Here is a 15,451-nt window from a genome sequence, read left to right as displayed (position 1 = left end):
ACTCATGCTACCCAAATTCAAGACTTTCTATAAATCTATAGTAATCAAGACAGCATATATTTGCCTAAGACTATACACACAGATCATCAATAGAAGATAAAATATAGTAATTGATTCATATAAATATTGTCAACTGATTTTTGACAAAGGTGTAAAGGCAACTTAATAGAGAAAAAATAAGTCTTTTTTTTTTATAAAAGAGAATTTGTACAAACATCTCTTACTCAAATTAATTCATTACATTAATACAAAATACAAAACTGTAGAACATTACAAAAGAAAATATAAGAGAAAATCTACATGAAGTTTGGGGATAAGTTTTTAGATACAACACTGAAAGGATGAGCCATGAAAGATAAAATTGATATGTTAAAATTAAAAACATTTTCTCTTCCTTTCATTCTCTGTTAAGATCATAAGTCACAGAGTGGGAGAAAATATTTGGACATTACAAATGTAATAAAGAACTTGCACCTAATATATATGGAGAGCTTTTTTTTTTTTTTTTTTTTTTTTTTTTGAGACGGAGTTTCGCTCTTGTTACCCAGGCTGGAGTGCAATGGCGCGATCTCGGCTCACCGCAACCTCCGCCTCCCGGGTTCAGGCAATTCTCCTGCCTCAGCCTCCTGAGTAGCTGGGATTACAGGCACGTGCCACCATGCCCAGCTAATTTTTTGTATTTTTAGTAGAGACGGGGTTTCACTGTGTTGACCGGGATGGTCTCGATCTCTTGACCTCCTGATCCACCCGCCTTGGCCTCCCAAAGTGCTGGGATTACAGGCTGAACCACCGTGCCCGGCCGGAGAGCTCTTAAACTTCAACAATAGTGAAACAAACAAATCAATTAAAAATGGTCAGAAGATCTGATTGAATCCTCACAAAAGAAAATGCAATTGGCAAATAAGCATGTAAAGAGATGTTCAGCATCATTTATCATTGGGCAAATGCTAATTAAAACAAAAAGATACCATCGCACCTCTTAAAATACTTAAAATTTAACAAAACAAAACAACATGAAAACACCCATGACTTGTAAAGATGTGGAACAGGAGAAACTATCATTCATTGCTGATGGGAATTTAAAATGGCCCAGCCATTCTGGAGAACCGTTTATTTCTCTATTACAAAGCTAAAGACAACCGTATTAAATGACTCGGCAGCCATACTCTTAGGTGTTTACCCAATGACTTTGGAAGCTTATATGCACACAAAACCCGTACATGAATGTTTACAGCAGTTTTATTCATAAATTCCCCAAACTGGAAGCAACCAGGATGTCTTTCAATGGATGAATGGATAAAGAAACTGTGGTACATCCAAACAATGGGATACTATTTTGTTACAAAAAAAGATATGAACTATCAAGCCTCATATAAAAATGACTAAACTATAAATGCTAAGTGAATGAAGCCAATGTGAACAGGCCAAATAATCTGGAAAAGTAAAACTGTATAAAGGGTAAATGTGTCAGTGATTGTCAGGGGCTTGGGGAAGAAGGAGGGTTGAATAAATAGCACACAAGAAATTTTTAGTACGATGAAAATATGTTGTATGTTATACTTATGTGAATACCCTACGCACTTGTGAAAGCCCATAGAACTTTACAGTACAAAGAGTAAACTCTATTGTATGCAAATTAAAGAAAAATTTTTAAGAGGTCAAAGGATTCCATAATGGAATACAGAATGTGAAAAAAGAATCTAACTGTATTACAAATGTATAATATAACCTCATTAATAGTGATGTAGAAAAAAAGTGCTGATAAATATATATCTATATATATAATAGAAAAATTATAACAGACCTAGAGTTAATAAACTTTCATAGTGAGTAACAAGCTTTTATTGATCAATAACAAAACACAAACACTCAATTTTAAAATAAGCAAAGTATATAAACACTTGTTCAAGTAAGAAGAAAAAACAATTACTAATTAACTTGTTGAAGCAATTTAGAATTACAGGTAGAAAAAGAAGTAAATTTAAAACTACAAAATATCGTTGCCCGTCCCTTTCAAATTAACAGGCAATTTGAGTAAGAGATCATCTGGTGCTCAAGATATATAAATGCTTATCTTGAAACACAGATTTCTTACCATTTTTGCTCTCTATCCTCAAACTAGGATCAAGTAATTTGGGACACTTGGGTGATGCGTGCACCCAAATCTCAGAAATCGCCACCACAGACTTACTCATCTAACCAAAGACCATCTTTTCCTCAAAAAATGATTAAAATGAAAACAAAAGAAGGCAAATAAAAGTAATTCCATATACTTAAGAGAGGGTAATTTATCTGATATTATTGTTTAGTATTAGAAAAAAAAAAAGGAAATGCTATTGCTAACATGCAGAAAGGAGTAGAGAGGTGACAGCTTAGCTTAACCACTTTCCTGCCTCTGTTGAATTAGGTCCAATGCAGAACTGATTTCTTTGAGGACCTCTAAATATTCAGAAAATTAGTGTCACCTATATTGAAATATAAGCTGTAAATCTCATTTCCCAAACAAATAGAATAATGAGTTTTGATTTCTCATTCCTTTGCTTTTTTGCACTCCAAGTCTCTGTCAGGCGAAATAATCACCAGTAGAACTAATATTGCCTTTTAATTAGGTTGTGGCTTTGCAAAATGACTTTACTTTAAATTTATTTTTGTTTTTATTAATGAACGAAAAAGATGGTGACCTTTTATTCAAATATATAAAAATCCAATGACTTTAGAGAATACAGAGATAGATTTTTCCTGGCGACGAATAACAGGAGAAAAACTATCAGTATAATTAACTCATTACACTCTGAACTGGGCTTCTTAGGGACATTACTAATTGTCTAAGGGGCAATAAAAGTAAGACTAGAGAAAATTCAGAAAGAAGGAGTGTTTTGAAAATAAAAACAAAAATAAGATAAAATACTGAGCATATATACCTAAATTGGCCCAGTAGGAGGGGAGAATCTAGAAGAAGCTCCTAAATAATAATTATTATTTGATCTTTGGAATCAAGACACAATACTCTTTGTAAACTTCAGATTTTTGTCAGTAGCATTGTTTTTCATTTTCTGCATATAGTGTCTAGCTCTTAGAAGTAAAATATTCTTCCTATTTTCTCTCCAATGCCTCAGTTTCTATCCTGCTTACCACTTAATTTTATTAGTCTAGATATTTCTCTGTCATCTTACACCATACAGGTCAATGGTGGAATTGCACTATGGATAATACTGAAATTCTTGGAAATTTCTGAAGAAGCAACTTGCAAAAACAACTAGTGAAAGCAATAGAAACCTTTGAGGATCTATTTTCCTTTTAAGTCATTCTGAATACCTTTTTATTGCATTGCTGCTTATTATAGTTCTCAAAATTGATTTTATAAGTGCTCTCAGACTATACAAAGGAAGTCATGTAAGAGCATTTACATGGAAAGTCATGTAAGAACATTTATAACAGCAGGTTATAATGACATTATCAACTCACAATATTAAAATAGCCCAGATTTTAATTTTTCCCAGAGCTTTAATATTGCAATCAGGCTATAGAAAAAGTAGAATAATTGAATTGTCTGTCTAAATATGTAGACACAACAGTGTCCCCCTTAAAATCATGGTTATTAATGTCACACATTGCTTACTCGAGTGTTACAATTTAGTAGCTGCACATAATTTGATACTGTGGGACTCATATTCAGGATGAGAGTAGATTCCTTGAGACAAGTATCCATAGTGTCACAAAAACACCTACCCTCATGGAGTTTTCATTCTAATGACGACAGGCCACAATTAATAATTAAAATGCATAACACATCAAAGGGTGATAATTTCTTGGAGAAAGTGAAACAAGGAAATGGGATAATTACTAACCCAATCACTTCCAACACGGAGCAATTTCCTTCTATAGAAGACAGTGTAGAATGTAAAATCTTTCCTATTTTTGATAAACTTGACAGCTTTTCCCAGACACTATATTTAGAAATGAATGTGTAATGTCACTTATCAAACACAAATTCCTTCTTGCATAACATCAAAGAGCATCAGTATGTAATGTATAAAGTATATTTTTACATCTGGTGGGATGAGAGAGCAAGTTAATCACCGTGAGGTTCCTTTGCTAAGGTTCTTTTTTTAGTTGCTGGGGATGAAATTGCTTGGGAGATGACTTGGCGAAGCATAGGTTGGCTAAAGGTCTTACCCACCTGATGCACCCTTTTAGGAAAAATAGAAAAAAAAGTTTTCTTATTCAGCAGTTAGTCTTCTGAGGTCATTAAATGATATGAACTGTAATTCTCACCTTATTTTTAAAGTCTGCCGTAATGATGTCACTCAAATGAAAATATTTTTCTGCACAGCAAGAGTGATGAGGAAGGTAGAAGCTTTGGTTTCAATTTGATCTGATGATTTTATATAGATTCACTATGAACTTGTACTCATAATATAACAAAATTCCCATAAGATACATAAGTCATCAGACAGAAAAATTAGAGTCTATCTAAATAGATGCTTCTGTTTCTAACCTACATGACAAACAAAATAAAAACTGTAGGAGTTGTGTATGCCATGTGTTTGAAATATATGTAGACTCTAAGGTACACTATGATTTCTCTCTCCCTGTCTTAAATTAAAAATAATAGATACATTAACTTCACTAAAGTGCCACTTGTAGCTTCTCCTACTCTGCCATTTCATAACCTTTTCTCATTTGGTAAAATGAATAAAGGGAATGAATTCTTCTTTTATAATTTGTGCCTTCCTATTTTTCCTGAGTAGTTTGAGTTCTTCCTCAGTATACTCGAATTAATGGCCAAATCACCTTGACTGAAGCTTCCGTGGAAACAGTCTTTTCCATTTCATTCTAACCTCTGCACAAATGAGACAGCGTTTGAAAAATACCATCTTTGTCCTATGGCCCTTTTCTCTAACACCTAGAAAACCTTCCATTACTTAGAATAGCAAGCCTACTGCCAATGTCTGTCATCTAAGATTTTTTTTCTAACTCTCCAAATTTTGCCACAACTGTCACATAATATGAGTATGTTATCCAGTCTGGCCAGCAATCTCTCTGTGTAATAATCATGCCACTGTTTTTTTTCCACGATGTGAATTTGCTTAAAATACTTGGCATTGCTTGGAATACTACTTCCTTTCTTTCATTCCAATTCTGACCCATATTTCAAGACCATAGTCTTCATTTATTGTGCCACATGAACAGAAGGCAACAGCACTTGAGCCCATGTTGCTGACCAGAAGAGTGTCAGTTGAATCTTGAAAAAAATCCATGCTGAACCAGAAAAGAGACAATTCCTGTGGGAAAATTATTTTTTCAGGTTCTTGATAAAGAAGAACTAGAAATTCCTATGAGAATCATTTTGTGCCATTTGTAATTTGTTTTATGTAAGTATGCCTGAATTGTCTAGAGATAAATATGGAGTTCTTGTTCCAGAGTGTAGATTCAGACTCGGTCATTGTCAGATACTTCTATAGTTTTCTTCATAAAACAGTCAAAGAGCACCTCTAGGTATGTTTATAGATAGATATCTGAATTATGTAGATTTTCAATGATTATTACAACGAAACTCAGGTGTCCAGTTGGGTGAGCAGTAAACACTAGGATAATGCTGAATTAAAAAAACTATTTCTGAGTGAATAGAAATTAAAATTGAACATGATTAAAATAGATTAAAATTGAACATGATAATTATGATCTGTAAGCAAAGGAGTCCTGATAGAGAGTCTGTTATTAACCAAGAAAATAACTTACGTACTAAGGACTTGAGCTAATAGGAAAGACTCAGAATCTTTCTCTCTCCCCACTTCTCTCTCTCTCTCTCTCTCTCTCTCTCTCTCTCTCTCTCTGCTTCTCACTTTGAAGTGCATTTTTGCTACATGTTTTACAATCGTTACTTTAGATGAGTAGAAGATAACTCATAATATCATATTTTTTTATAGTAATATTGTGGCAGTACACATATATCACACTAATAAAATGAATACTAATAACATGAAATTTGACTTAAAATTCATGACACAATAGCTCAGGAACAATTCAAAACAATGACAGTAACTTCTTTCTTTCTTTCCCTGAATGATATATATATATATATATATATATATATATATATATATATATATTTTTTTTTTTTGGTAAGTGGAATCCATATTCCCACACAAACTAGAATTACTAAACTCCTAATAGCATCCCCATGGTTTTGCTTCCTACTACAATGCCTTCAATGATTTCATCACAGATTAAGCATAATAACAAATCATCATTTGTCCTCAGGAGCCTGAACTGTCTGAGGCTATTTCTGCATGCACAGCAGCCTCACTCTTAAATAAATGTCCTAAGTATGTCAATCTACCCAGAAGCTTTCTGCCAGCAATATGACTACTAAACATAAACCCTCCTGATGCTAGATAATTACCACAAAGCATCTGATTCTTTTCCTAACAAACTTTAAATGTCATAATTTTATTGTTACCCCAAAATGGTGCTTTCTGCTTTGACAACATAGCCTCAGGAAATATTTCTGGAAGATTATCTTGGATGCTGCTCATCTACAATCCATGATTTTTTTTTTCATTTAAGGAGGTACTATATTTCTGTATCAGTGAAGAGTATTTTAGTTGCATATATCAGAAACTTACAAATAATATATGGCTGAAACCCAAAGACTTATTCTCCACATAAAAGAAGTCAAGAGCTAAGCAGGCTAGAGGTGCTATGATGACTCTATATTTTCTTCTGTCATCCTTTGCACATAGTTCATATCCTCAAGTCTACCACATGGACCAAGATTGCTGGCTATGGGTACATTTCAGGAAGCAAGACAGATGAATGAAAAGGGTCCAAAGAAGCATACATCCCATCAGAGAGCCTTCCAGTGACTCCAATTAATTATTTACATTTGTCTCTCACAGGGAGAATGGGAAATGCTGTCTTTGTGAAGGGCTGCCACTTTCTGCAATTAAAAAAGAGAACAGATGCAGAATAAGCAAATATTAATTTTTCCCTTATCACTTTTACTTTTTCAAGTTCCTGCTGGTCGAGTCCCTTTACTGCACGTCAAAATGAAAAGATTGCAGCTTTTGGAGTCAGCAGATCTTGCTTCAAGTCTGGAACTTGCCTTTTTGCAAAGTATACCATTATCTCTGAATCTTATTTTTAAGATAGAAATTTTAAGAATACTATTTCATGACATAACAGTGAAGAACACATAATGTTATGTATATATGTGTATATATATAATAGGCTACTTATAATGTACCATTACATATACATATCAGTAAATTACCATTTTATATATATATATATATATATATATAGTTCATTTTATACTATTTAGTTCTGATTGTTACTTATATATGTGAATTTGGAAGTATTTGCATTAACCAAGAGGACTATGAAGAAAAAAATCCACCAAGTTATTATGTAATTCTATGTTCTCTAAGGTTGTTTATGCTTACACTGGAGAATGCAAGAAAAAAAATGCTAATTCTTTGATCTCTATTAAATTAAAAAAAATGTAGAAAGCAATAGGAATATTAGATGCCACAGAAAATATGTGGAGTTTGCCGAGTCAAGACGAGTCCAAGGGCCAGAACACAAACTTGCTTCTCTTCACAAACTTCTGTGAGGCTAGTGCTAATGAATAAGCAGTTTTCATTTACAGCTCTTAAAGAAGACTGTTGATTATCTATGAAACATCAATCTGCCCTATTAATTTTTTTCTAAAAGCTTTGATTTTACTCCCAAATTGATCCCTTTCCATATGACTGAACAATAATATTCATTACAGCAATATGGAAGTTGGTTCATATTTCTTATCAATTGATTATATCTGCTAAATATTTTCTCTACCTATTTTTCTCAAGACAAGGTGCATGGCTACGCAAGGGACTTTTCGAGTATAATTAGTATGCTAGAATGAGAAGTTGCCAAACAATGGTTTATTTTCCCAAAAAGAAATACTAAAAATTGATGTCTGTGCATATAATTTATTTGTTTTAGTTTATAGGACGGTGAAGTTCAATAGAAACATACACTTTTGAAATGGAAACGTATTTTCTTGAAATTTTTTTTTGTAGTTCTCTTCCTAGTTTGTGAAATAGGTTTATATATATTTATGTTGACAAGTGATCTTCTATATTTCTTTTTAAAAATGTCTCCTGTCACAGATGAAATGCTAGTACTTTTAATATATAAAACATATTGAAATCAATATTGCAAATACCAAGGACCTAAATAGACATAAGGATGAAGAATATAGGCAGAAAATTCTCTGGCAAGACTCAAAAGTGTTTCAAGAAGAATGGAGTAGTCAACCCCTTTTTAAATTCTGCTGAGAAATTAAGAGAAATGAGGAGTGACAAATAGCCAGTTAGAAGGAGAGAGATGGTCGGGCACGGTGGCTCACGCCTATAATCCCAGCACTTTGGGAGGCCGAGGCAGGCGGATCATGAATTCAAGAGATCGAGACCATTTTGGCCAACATGGTGAAACCTCGTCTCTACTAAAAAATACAAAAATTAGCTGGGCTTGGTGGTGCACACCTGTAGTCTCAGCTACTCGGGAGGCTGAGGCAGGAGAATTGCCTGAACCCAGGAGGCGGAGGTTGCGGTCAGCTGAGATTGCACCACTGCACTCCAGCCTGGCGCTTGGCCACAGAGCAAGACTCTGTCTCAAAAAAAAAAAAAAAAAAAAAAAAAAGTGTTGCGCTCTTGGTTGAATGCAACTTTGGTTGAGTGGTGGAACAGAAGCCAGCCTGAGATGAACCTGAGGACCAAGTCGTGGTTTCAGAAATGTAGGCTGGAAAGATAGACAGTGTTTCTAAAAAGCCTGTTAAGGTGAAAAAACCTAGGGGTGTTGGCTCTGGCAGACTTCTTGGGGATATGGCAGAGACAGGGAGTTTAATCAGTTTATGCGTGCTTCTGAAGAGTTGGCAGGAGACAGAATACAGATCAGAGGTTGAGAGTTTCACCTTGTAGAGAATGCATGCTTTGTAAAAATTAACAGCAGAGGTCAGGAGCAGTAGTTCATGCCTGTAATCCCAGCAATTTGGGAGGCTGAAATGGGTGGATCACCTGAGGTCAGGAGTTGGAGACTAGTCTGGCTAACATGGTGAAAACCCATTTCTACTAAAAATACAAAAATTATCTGGGTGTGTGCTGGCAGGTGCCTGTAGTCCCAGATACTCGGGATTCTGAAGCAGGAGAGTTGCTTGAGCCCAGGAGGCGGAGGTTGCCGTGAGCTGATCCACTGCACTCCAGCCTGGGCAACAAGAGCCAAACACAGTCTAAAAAAAAAAAAAATTAATACCAGCAATGTAGAAAAAGCAGGGATGCAGATATAGGTACATGTTTATATTTCACAAGGGGAAGTTGCAGTAGTTTCCAAGTGGTTTGAAGGAAAAGTCCAGATTAGAGATTATGAAAAGAATAGTGAAGAAGAGAAGTCACAGAAGACTTTGAAAATATTTGTTTTCAGTAAACCAAAGAAAATATTTAAATTGTTCGCAGTCTCAATATGATGAAAGAATATTTGGCCCCTACAAAACATAAAAAGAAAGTTATAAGGGAAAAATACACGTTAAAATAACAACTGAGAAGAGTGAAAAGACTTAAGCAGACTAAGAGTGTTAGGGCAAGATTTGTCTCCTCTGGAGTCAATGAAGAGCAGAATGGAATTAGCACTGTGGAAACTCAATTCAATAGTGTGAAGGAAATAAACCACCAAAGCAACAGACCAGAGCAGCAGGGGCCTATGGTAAGGAGGCTCGTAGGTCCTGAAGGATCTCGCCCCTCAGAGCCGACTAGGAGACCCATCGAGGAGGAGGCCTTGCACTGAGGAGAAAGTTTTGGGAATGGAATAACGATTGAGCCAGATAAGACAATAAAGAGAAAGGAAAGCACATGTCTAGGCCAACTGGGAGAGGAGACAGAACTGGGAAATCCCAGCAAGTCAGACACTGTATTAGTGAATACTATCAAACAGGAGCTCTTTGAAATTAAAAAATCTTGCCTGAACCCCACATTGATCTGTGCTGGTGGTTTCCTCCTTCATTCAAATTAAAGATTGGCCCACGTACATATAGAATTAGAGGTCAGCTCTCCCAGGCTGGGGAGAAGCGTGTTGGAGAAACAGATCTAGATAATAGCAGTGAAACTCAGTATAGCTCTTAATATTAACCGATCTTTTCTTTATTCACACACATATACATATACACACAAATCCTGTATTATATATAATATTCATTACATATAGTATTATATATAATACATATATTTATTACATGTATTATATATACTATATTATATATATTATATATTATATATTAATATTTATTAATATGTATTATATGTAATACATATATTTATTACATGTATTATATATAATATATAAAAATTATATATAAAAATTATGTATACTATATATAATATAGTATATATAATACTATATGTAATAAATATATGTATTATATATAATACTATATGTAATAAATATATATAATACAGTATATATAATATATACATTATATATAGTATATATTATATTGCATATTACTGCGTGCATATACAAAATTATATATAATACAATTGTATTACATAGATAATTGTGTTGTACAGCTAAAATGCAATATGGGAGAAATAACTGACTCTACTGAAAACAGAACATTCAGGATCCATGATAAACTTTGAAAAAAAGAAAATACACCTTGGATCCTCCAGATTCAAGAAGGTACTGCGTTTGTAATACAAAGTAGAAAGCGTGATTACTGTGCAAGAAACAGGTATTTTTAAACATCTGAATTTATCAGAAAGGCTTTTGAAAAAAATTCCTGGACCACAGAACTAAAGAATTAAAAGCTTAAGAAATAGAGGGAAATGTCTGAGACTGAAAAATGTGGCCAGAAGGCCAGCGTGCATCTTACAAGAGTTGGGAAGAAGCGAGGACAAAAAAACCTGAACCTGAAGGGAGACTAAGGTTATTTTTATAAAGAAAAAGGAAAATAGCTCCAAGGAATGGCTCAAGTTATTCGATTGAAATTGCTCACTGCATTGAGCAGAGGTGAATAACATAAAGTAATGAGATATCAAACTTGTCCTTATGAAAAAAACCCCCAGTTTCTTATAAAGGAGTAAGAATTAAATTAGCATCAGACTTCTCATCAGTAACACTGCATTGCATTCAGTGTTGTAATGGAAATTGATTTATGCCAAGAATTCCACACCCAGCTGAATTGCATACTCAGCTGAATCAACTATGAGGACACGGATTCAGAAAATTTACATCAATGCAAATCAGAAGACAAGGAATGTAAGAACCTGAGCAACTGATACGGGAAACTCAGAAGAAAACAAATTCCAACTTGAGAAAACAGTTTCAAAATGAGAATAATCCAAGGTATATTTATGGGAGTCACTTATGACTAAGGAACCTGTTTGTTCTCTGAAATAATTTAACCAACTTAGAATAGGCTGTATCTTCAAATTCTAATTCTTTGAAATTTTAATTTTGATGCCTTGAAATTTTGCTCTTCCAATGTAGCAAGCATATTTATAAAATATTTCCATTCCTAATATAAAGATATTTGGTTTTGACTTTCTGAGTGGTTAAATTTAGCAATTCTCTATATACCTAGGCAAACTGGAGGCAGAGGAAGGCCAACAGAGAGCCAGAGGACTCATTGAACCTTTGAGATTATTAATATTTTACCTTATTTGATTTGTTTTTGTAATATCTATAGCAAATATTTCCAAATTAGTTTTTATGAATAAGTGTCCTGTAATATTTATTAGCTGCAAACATGGTGGAAATGTCTAGTGAAAGAAGTACTTGCAATATATGGCCCTGGAAAAGAACAACAATTTCCAGCTTGAACACAGGCACATCTGTGCATGCATGGCAACACACCCACAGGCACACAAAACACCAGTGCTGCATTGTATCTCAGCTGGCTCTTCCTAGTAATATTAGAACTTGTCCATCAGATGGAAAATCATTATCGTAATGTTGTCTACCTTTTCAGCAACAAATTGAGTGACATATTTTTATAATGACTTTTTGATTTATTAGGTCACACATGTTAAAAGTATAATTTTTAAATACTAATTTTAACTTCACACAATTGACGTTTGTTTGAAAATCTTGTATGCCTAAAATAGAATGATTCAAATTGGAGATGGGGAAGAAAAGTAAAAAGTTAAGCAGCTGACAGTATGATATTTACTAATCACCTGAATTGTGAAGACTTTGCTGTATCCTGCAGTGCCCATAAAGCAATTTTTACAAAGCTAATTTAGTTATTTCAATTTTCTTCTGATACTGGCCATTGGTTGTCTTGTGAAGAGGGTTAGTTAAGCTTCTTTTCTCCACCCTCACTCTTCACTTTCCGTTGTCCTTTACCAGAACACCTACTTCATAACACACACACACACACACACACACACACACACACACACTGAGGAATCAAAAGCAGCACAACAAAAAAGTGCTCCTCTATCCATCCCAATCAGGTCAGATTTTAACTCCATTAAATTGCTGTCATATGGTAGCTGCTGACATGCATCAGGCTTGGAGAGCTTCACTCATCAGGTATTCTCTAAGACTGTTAACAAGAACAGCAACTCTCATTAGGGGTTCCCCAAAAGCAGCTAATTAAGGGACAAAGGTTGCTCAGATTGTGACAATTACACCTGTAAGGTCCCTGTAGAAGCACCCAAATCTCTAACAAACCTATGTTTGGTTGCTTAGGACAAGAAATAAAGAGGTCGTCCATTAAAAAAAAAAAAAATGAGAGGCAGAAACTGTCAACCATTTGAAAAGCTTTACGAAAATGATCATCCAATTAGTGGCTATGATCAAATCAGGCATGAACTCTCTCTGGATGGCTCCATAATTTTCCTTCTTGCATGGTGTAATTTCATATAGCTCAAATGAACTCGTGAGAGGTAATTCAGTTCCAAACAGTTTTCTCATCACTGGTAATTATACTAATACATTGAAATGCCTCCTACAAAATGCATGAGCCCTTTAAGCCACCTCATTAATGTGATATAATTTTTGCCAGAATATATATCAAACCTATTATCACCACAGGTTTCTTTAGCATTTTTTTTTAAATGTCTATCAAAAGCTTAAAAAGTAGATTTCACTGGGCTGGCCGTCTCATAATTAACTGTTTCTTTGAACTACTGTTATCTATTGTATTATTTTTCAACAGTGCTAACAATCTTCAGTATGATATGCCCCAGACCCACTAGTTTCTTTTTTCCTCTCTGAGTATTTGATTCCTTAAATCTTTTCCCCGTTGTAGCTGATTCTTTAAATGGCAAATGGTGCATGCAATAATGTGCAAAAATGAGTTATACAAACTGAAAGCAGGGGTGTAAAAAAAAGCATCATCTGAAACTAAAATAAAGACAGATTTTATGGTATTTATGTCAGTTAATTTAACTGCTGGTAGGGGCTTTTGTTGAAACATGAGTTAGTTCCAGTGTTTAACCTTGCAGTATTAATTTATGCTTTATGGCCTGAGTACTTTATCATTCCCTCCTTGGGAAGACAGTTATCTCATTAGCCAGAATTTAATGAAATGCAAGGATACACTTCTTAATTTCAAAGATTACTATAACACAAATCAGGTGTAAATCTCAGACTGACTGCCCCGTCCCTTGCCTGTTTAAAAAGAGAGAGAGAGAGGGGTTCATTTTGCGATCATATCACAGAAATTCATCTGGTAGAATACATATCATCACAGCCATTCTAAAGGCATCTCTCATCTGTAAAAGTTGGTTTAACTTTGCATCCAACAATATTGATGGCCCTTTAGCTACTATTAAGTTTCCAGGGTTGACAATTCATTTTTCATAACCACAATTAAAAAATAAATTGTTGATAAAATTACCAATTCCCTAGAGTTATTTAAGCATGGTCATGAACTCTTAACCACATTTTGACTAAACACAGTCTTATAGATCGTTCCATTAAGTTTTTTACAACTGTAAAAACATCAGTGAATTTTAAAAATTAGCAGGTATTTTCATGGAAAAGGTAAATATGACCTGAGATTTATAATTGTTAAATAAGCAAAAACATGTAAGTTTAAAATATAAGGCATATTATCTGTTTTAAGGAAGCAAAAATATTAAGGTTATAAAGCTTTCTGGAATGATCTTTGTTTGCTAAGGGTTCTAAGGCATCTGAACATTTAAATACTTTACTGTTGCCGATTCTGACACAGATTCTCTAATTTTGTGTTTCTTGTTTTTTGCTCAGGTGGTCTTCTTTGCTGAAATGCCTCTTCTTGCCTGTTAGATCATCTGTAGCATAATCCTGGGTCTGTAACACTATTTGAATCACCTACGGTGAGTGTATCATGATCGTTTATCTGAGAACATTGCATGGTATTTGGGTTCTTTTGGAAACAAATGAATGAATGAATACCGGGATGCTTGGTGTATGTATACTTTGACTATTAATTTGAATGTAACTGTTCTAAACAAAGAGATAATAATGAGCATACGTTATCTTTGACTATATAAACAATATAAAATAAGGAGAGCCCAGTGAATGAGTGACTTTCTTTGATTCGCTGTGTTAATTGGGGAAAGAATTCTCTCTAGAAACTAACAATAACTTAAAATCACAAACTTAACTAGCTGTATGTCTTGCGAGAGTGTGTACGTGTATGTTCTGTATGACGAGGTATGTTTGTGTGTTCATGTATGTTTAAATCTCAGCTCAAAACACAGGATTTATCACAGAGATAGGCTTTATTTCAAGGAAATGGACAAGTAAACTTGTGAATAAGGATGCATGATACTTAGCCAACCAGCTCTGGGCATTCTTTTTCTAACATTTTTTATATGCCTAGATCTAGAAATGTGAATGTAATAAAACGTGATGTGAGACATCATAACTGACACTTCCTTGATCCAGAGCCAAGTTCTTTGGAGGAATAGCATGGAACCTTGATCTGAGTGTGGGATTTAGATTTAGATACATGTGCATCCAAATCGTGGCTTCCTGGCTATGTATTATGAAAAAAATGAATTAAAATAGTCTCATCTGTAAAATGAGGTCATTAACACTAATGCCTTTTAAAATAAACGTTATTTTCCAGGGCAATTTTAGTTTTACAGAAAACTTGAGGAGATAGTATAGTGAGTTTCTATACACCCAAATGTAATTTCCCCTCTTACTAACATCTCTTTTTAGTATGACACATTTGTTTTAATTAATAAACAATATTGATATATTACCAACCATACTTTATTCGTATTTCCTTAGCTTTACCTGTTGTCTTTTTTTTTTCCTGTTCCAGGGTTCTACCAAGCATATCATGTTACATTTAGTTGTCATATCTCTTTAGGCCCCTCTTGGCTGTGATTGTCATAATTTCATTGTTTTTAATTATCTTGACTGTTTTGAGACTTACTGATCAGGTATTGGTAAGATGCTCCTCTAT

The 15,451-nt window shown here is 34.2% G+C and overlaps 1 long non-coding RNA gene across 1 annotated transcript in view; it reads left to right on the top strand.

The window, feature by feature from the left end:
• Positions 1-15,451, top strand: part of LOC141582750 (uncharacterized) — a 260,745-nt gene that overhangs the window by 59,822 nt on the left and 185,472 nt on the right. Inside the window, exon 2 of the long non-coding RNA XR_012515626.1 lies at positions 14,260-14,348. This is a non-coding gene — a long non-coding RNA (uncharacterized LOC141582750). The remainder of the gene's footprint in view (positions 1-14,259; positions 14,349-15,451) is intronic.

Source organism: Saimiri boliviensis, chromosome 2 (genome assembly GCF_048565385.1).
Source record: "Saimiri boliviensis isolate mSaiBol1 chromosome 2, mSaiBol1.pri, whole genome shotgun sequence".
NCBI classification, from domain to species: domain Eukaryota; kingdom Metazoa; phylum Chordata; class Mammalia; order Primates; family Cebidae; genus Saimiri; species Saimiri boliviensis.
Note: the sequence above shows the minus strand (reverse complement) of the source record. Positions and strands in the feature narration are given on the sequence as shown.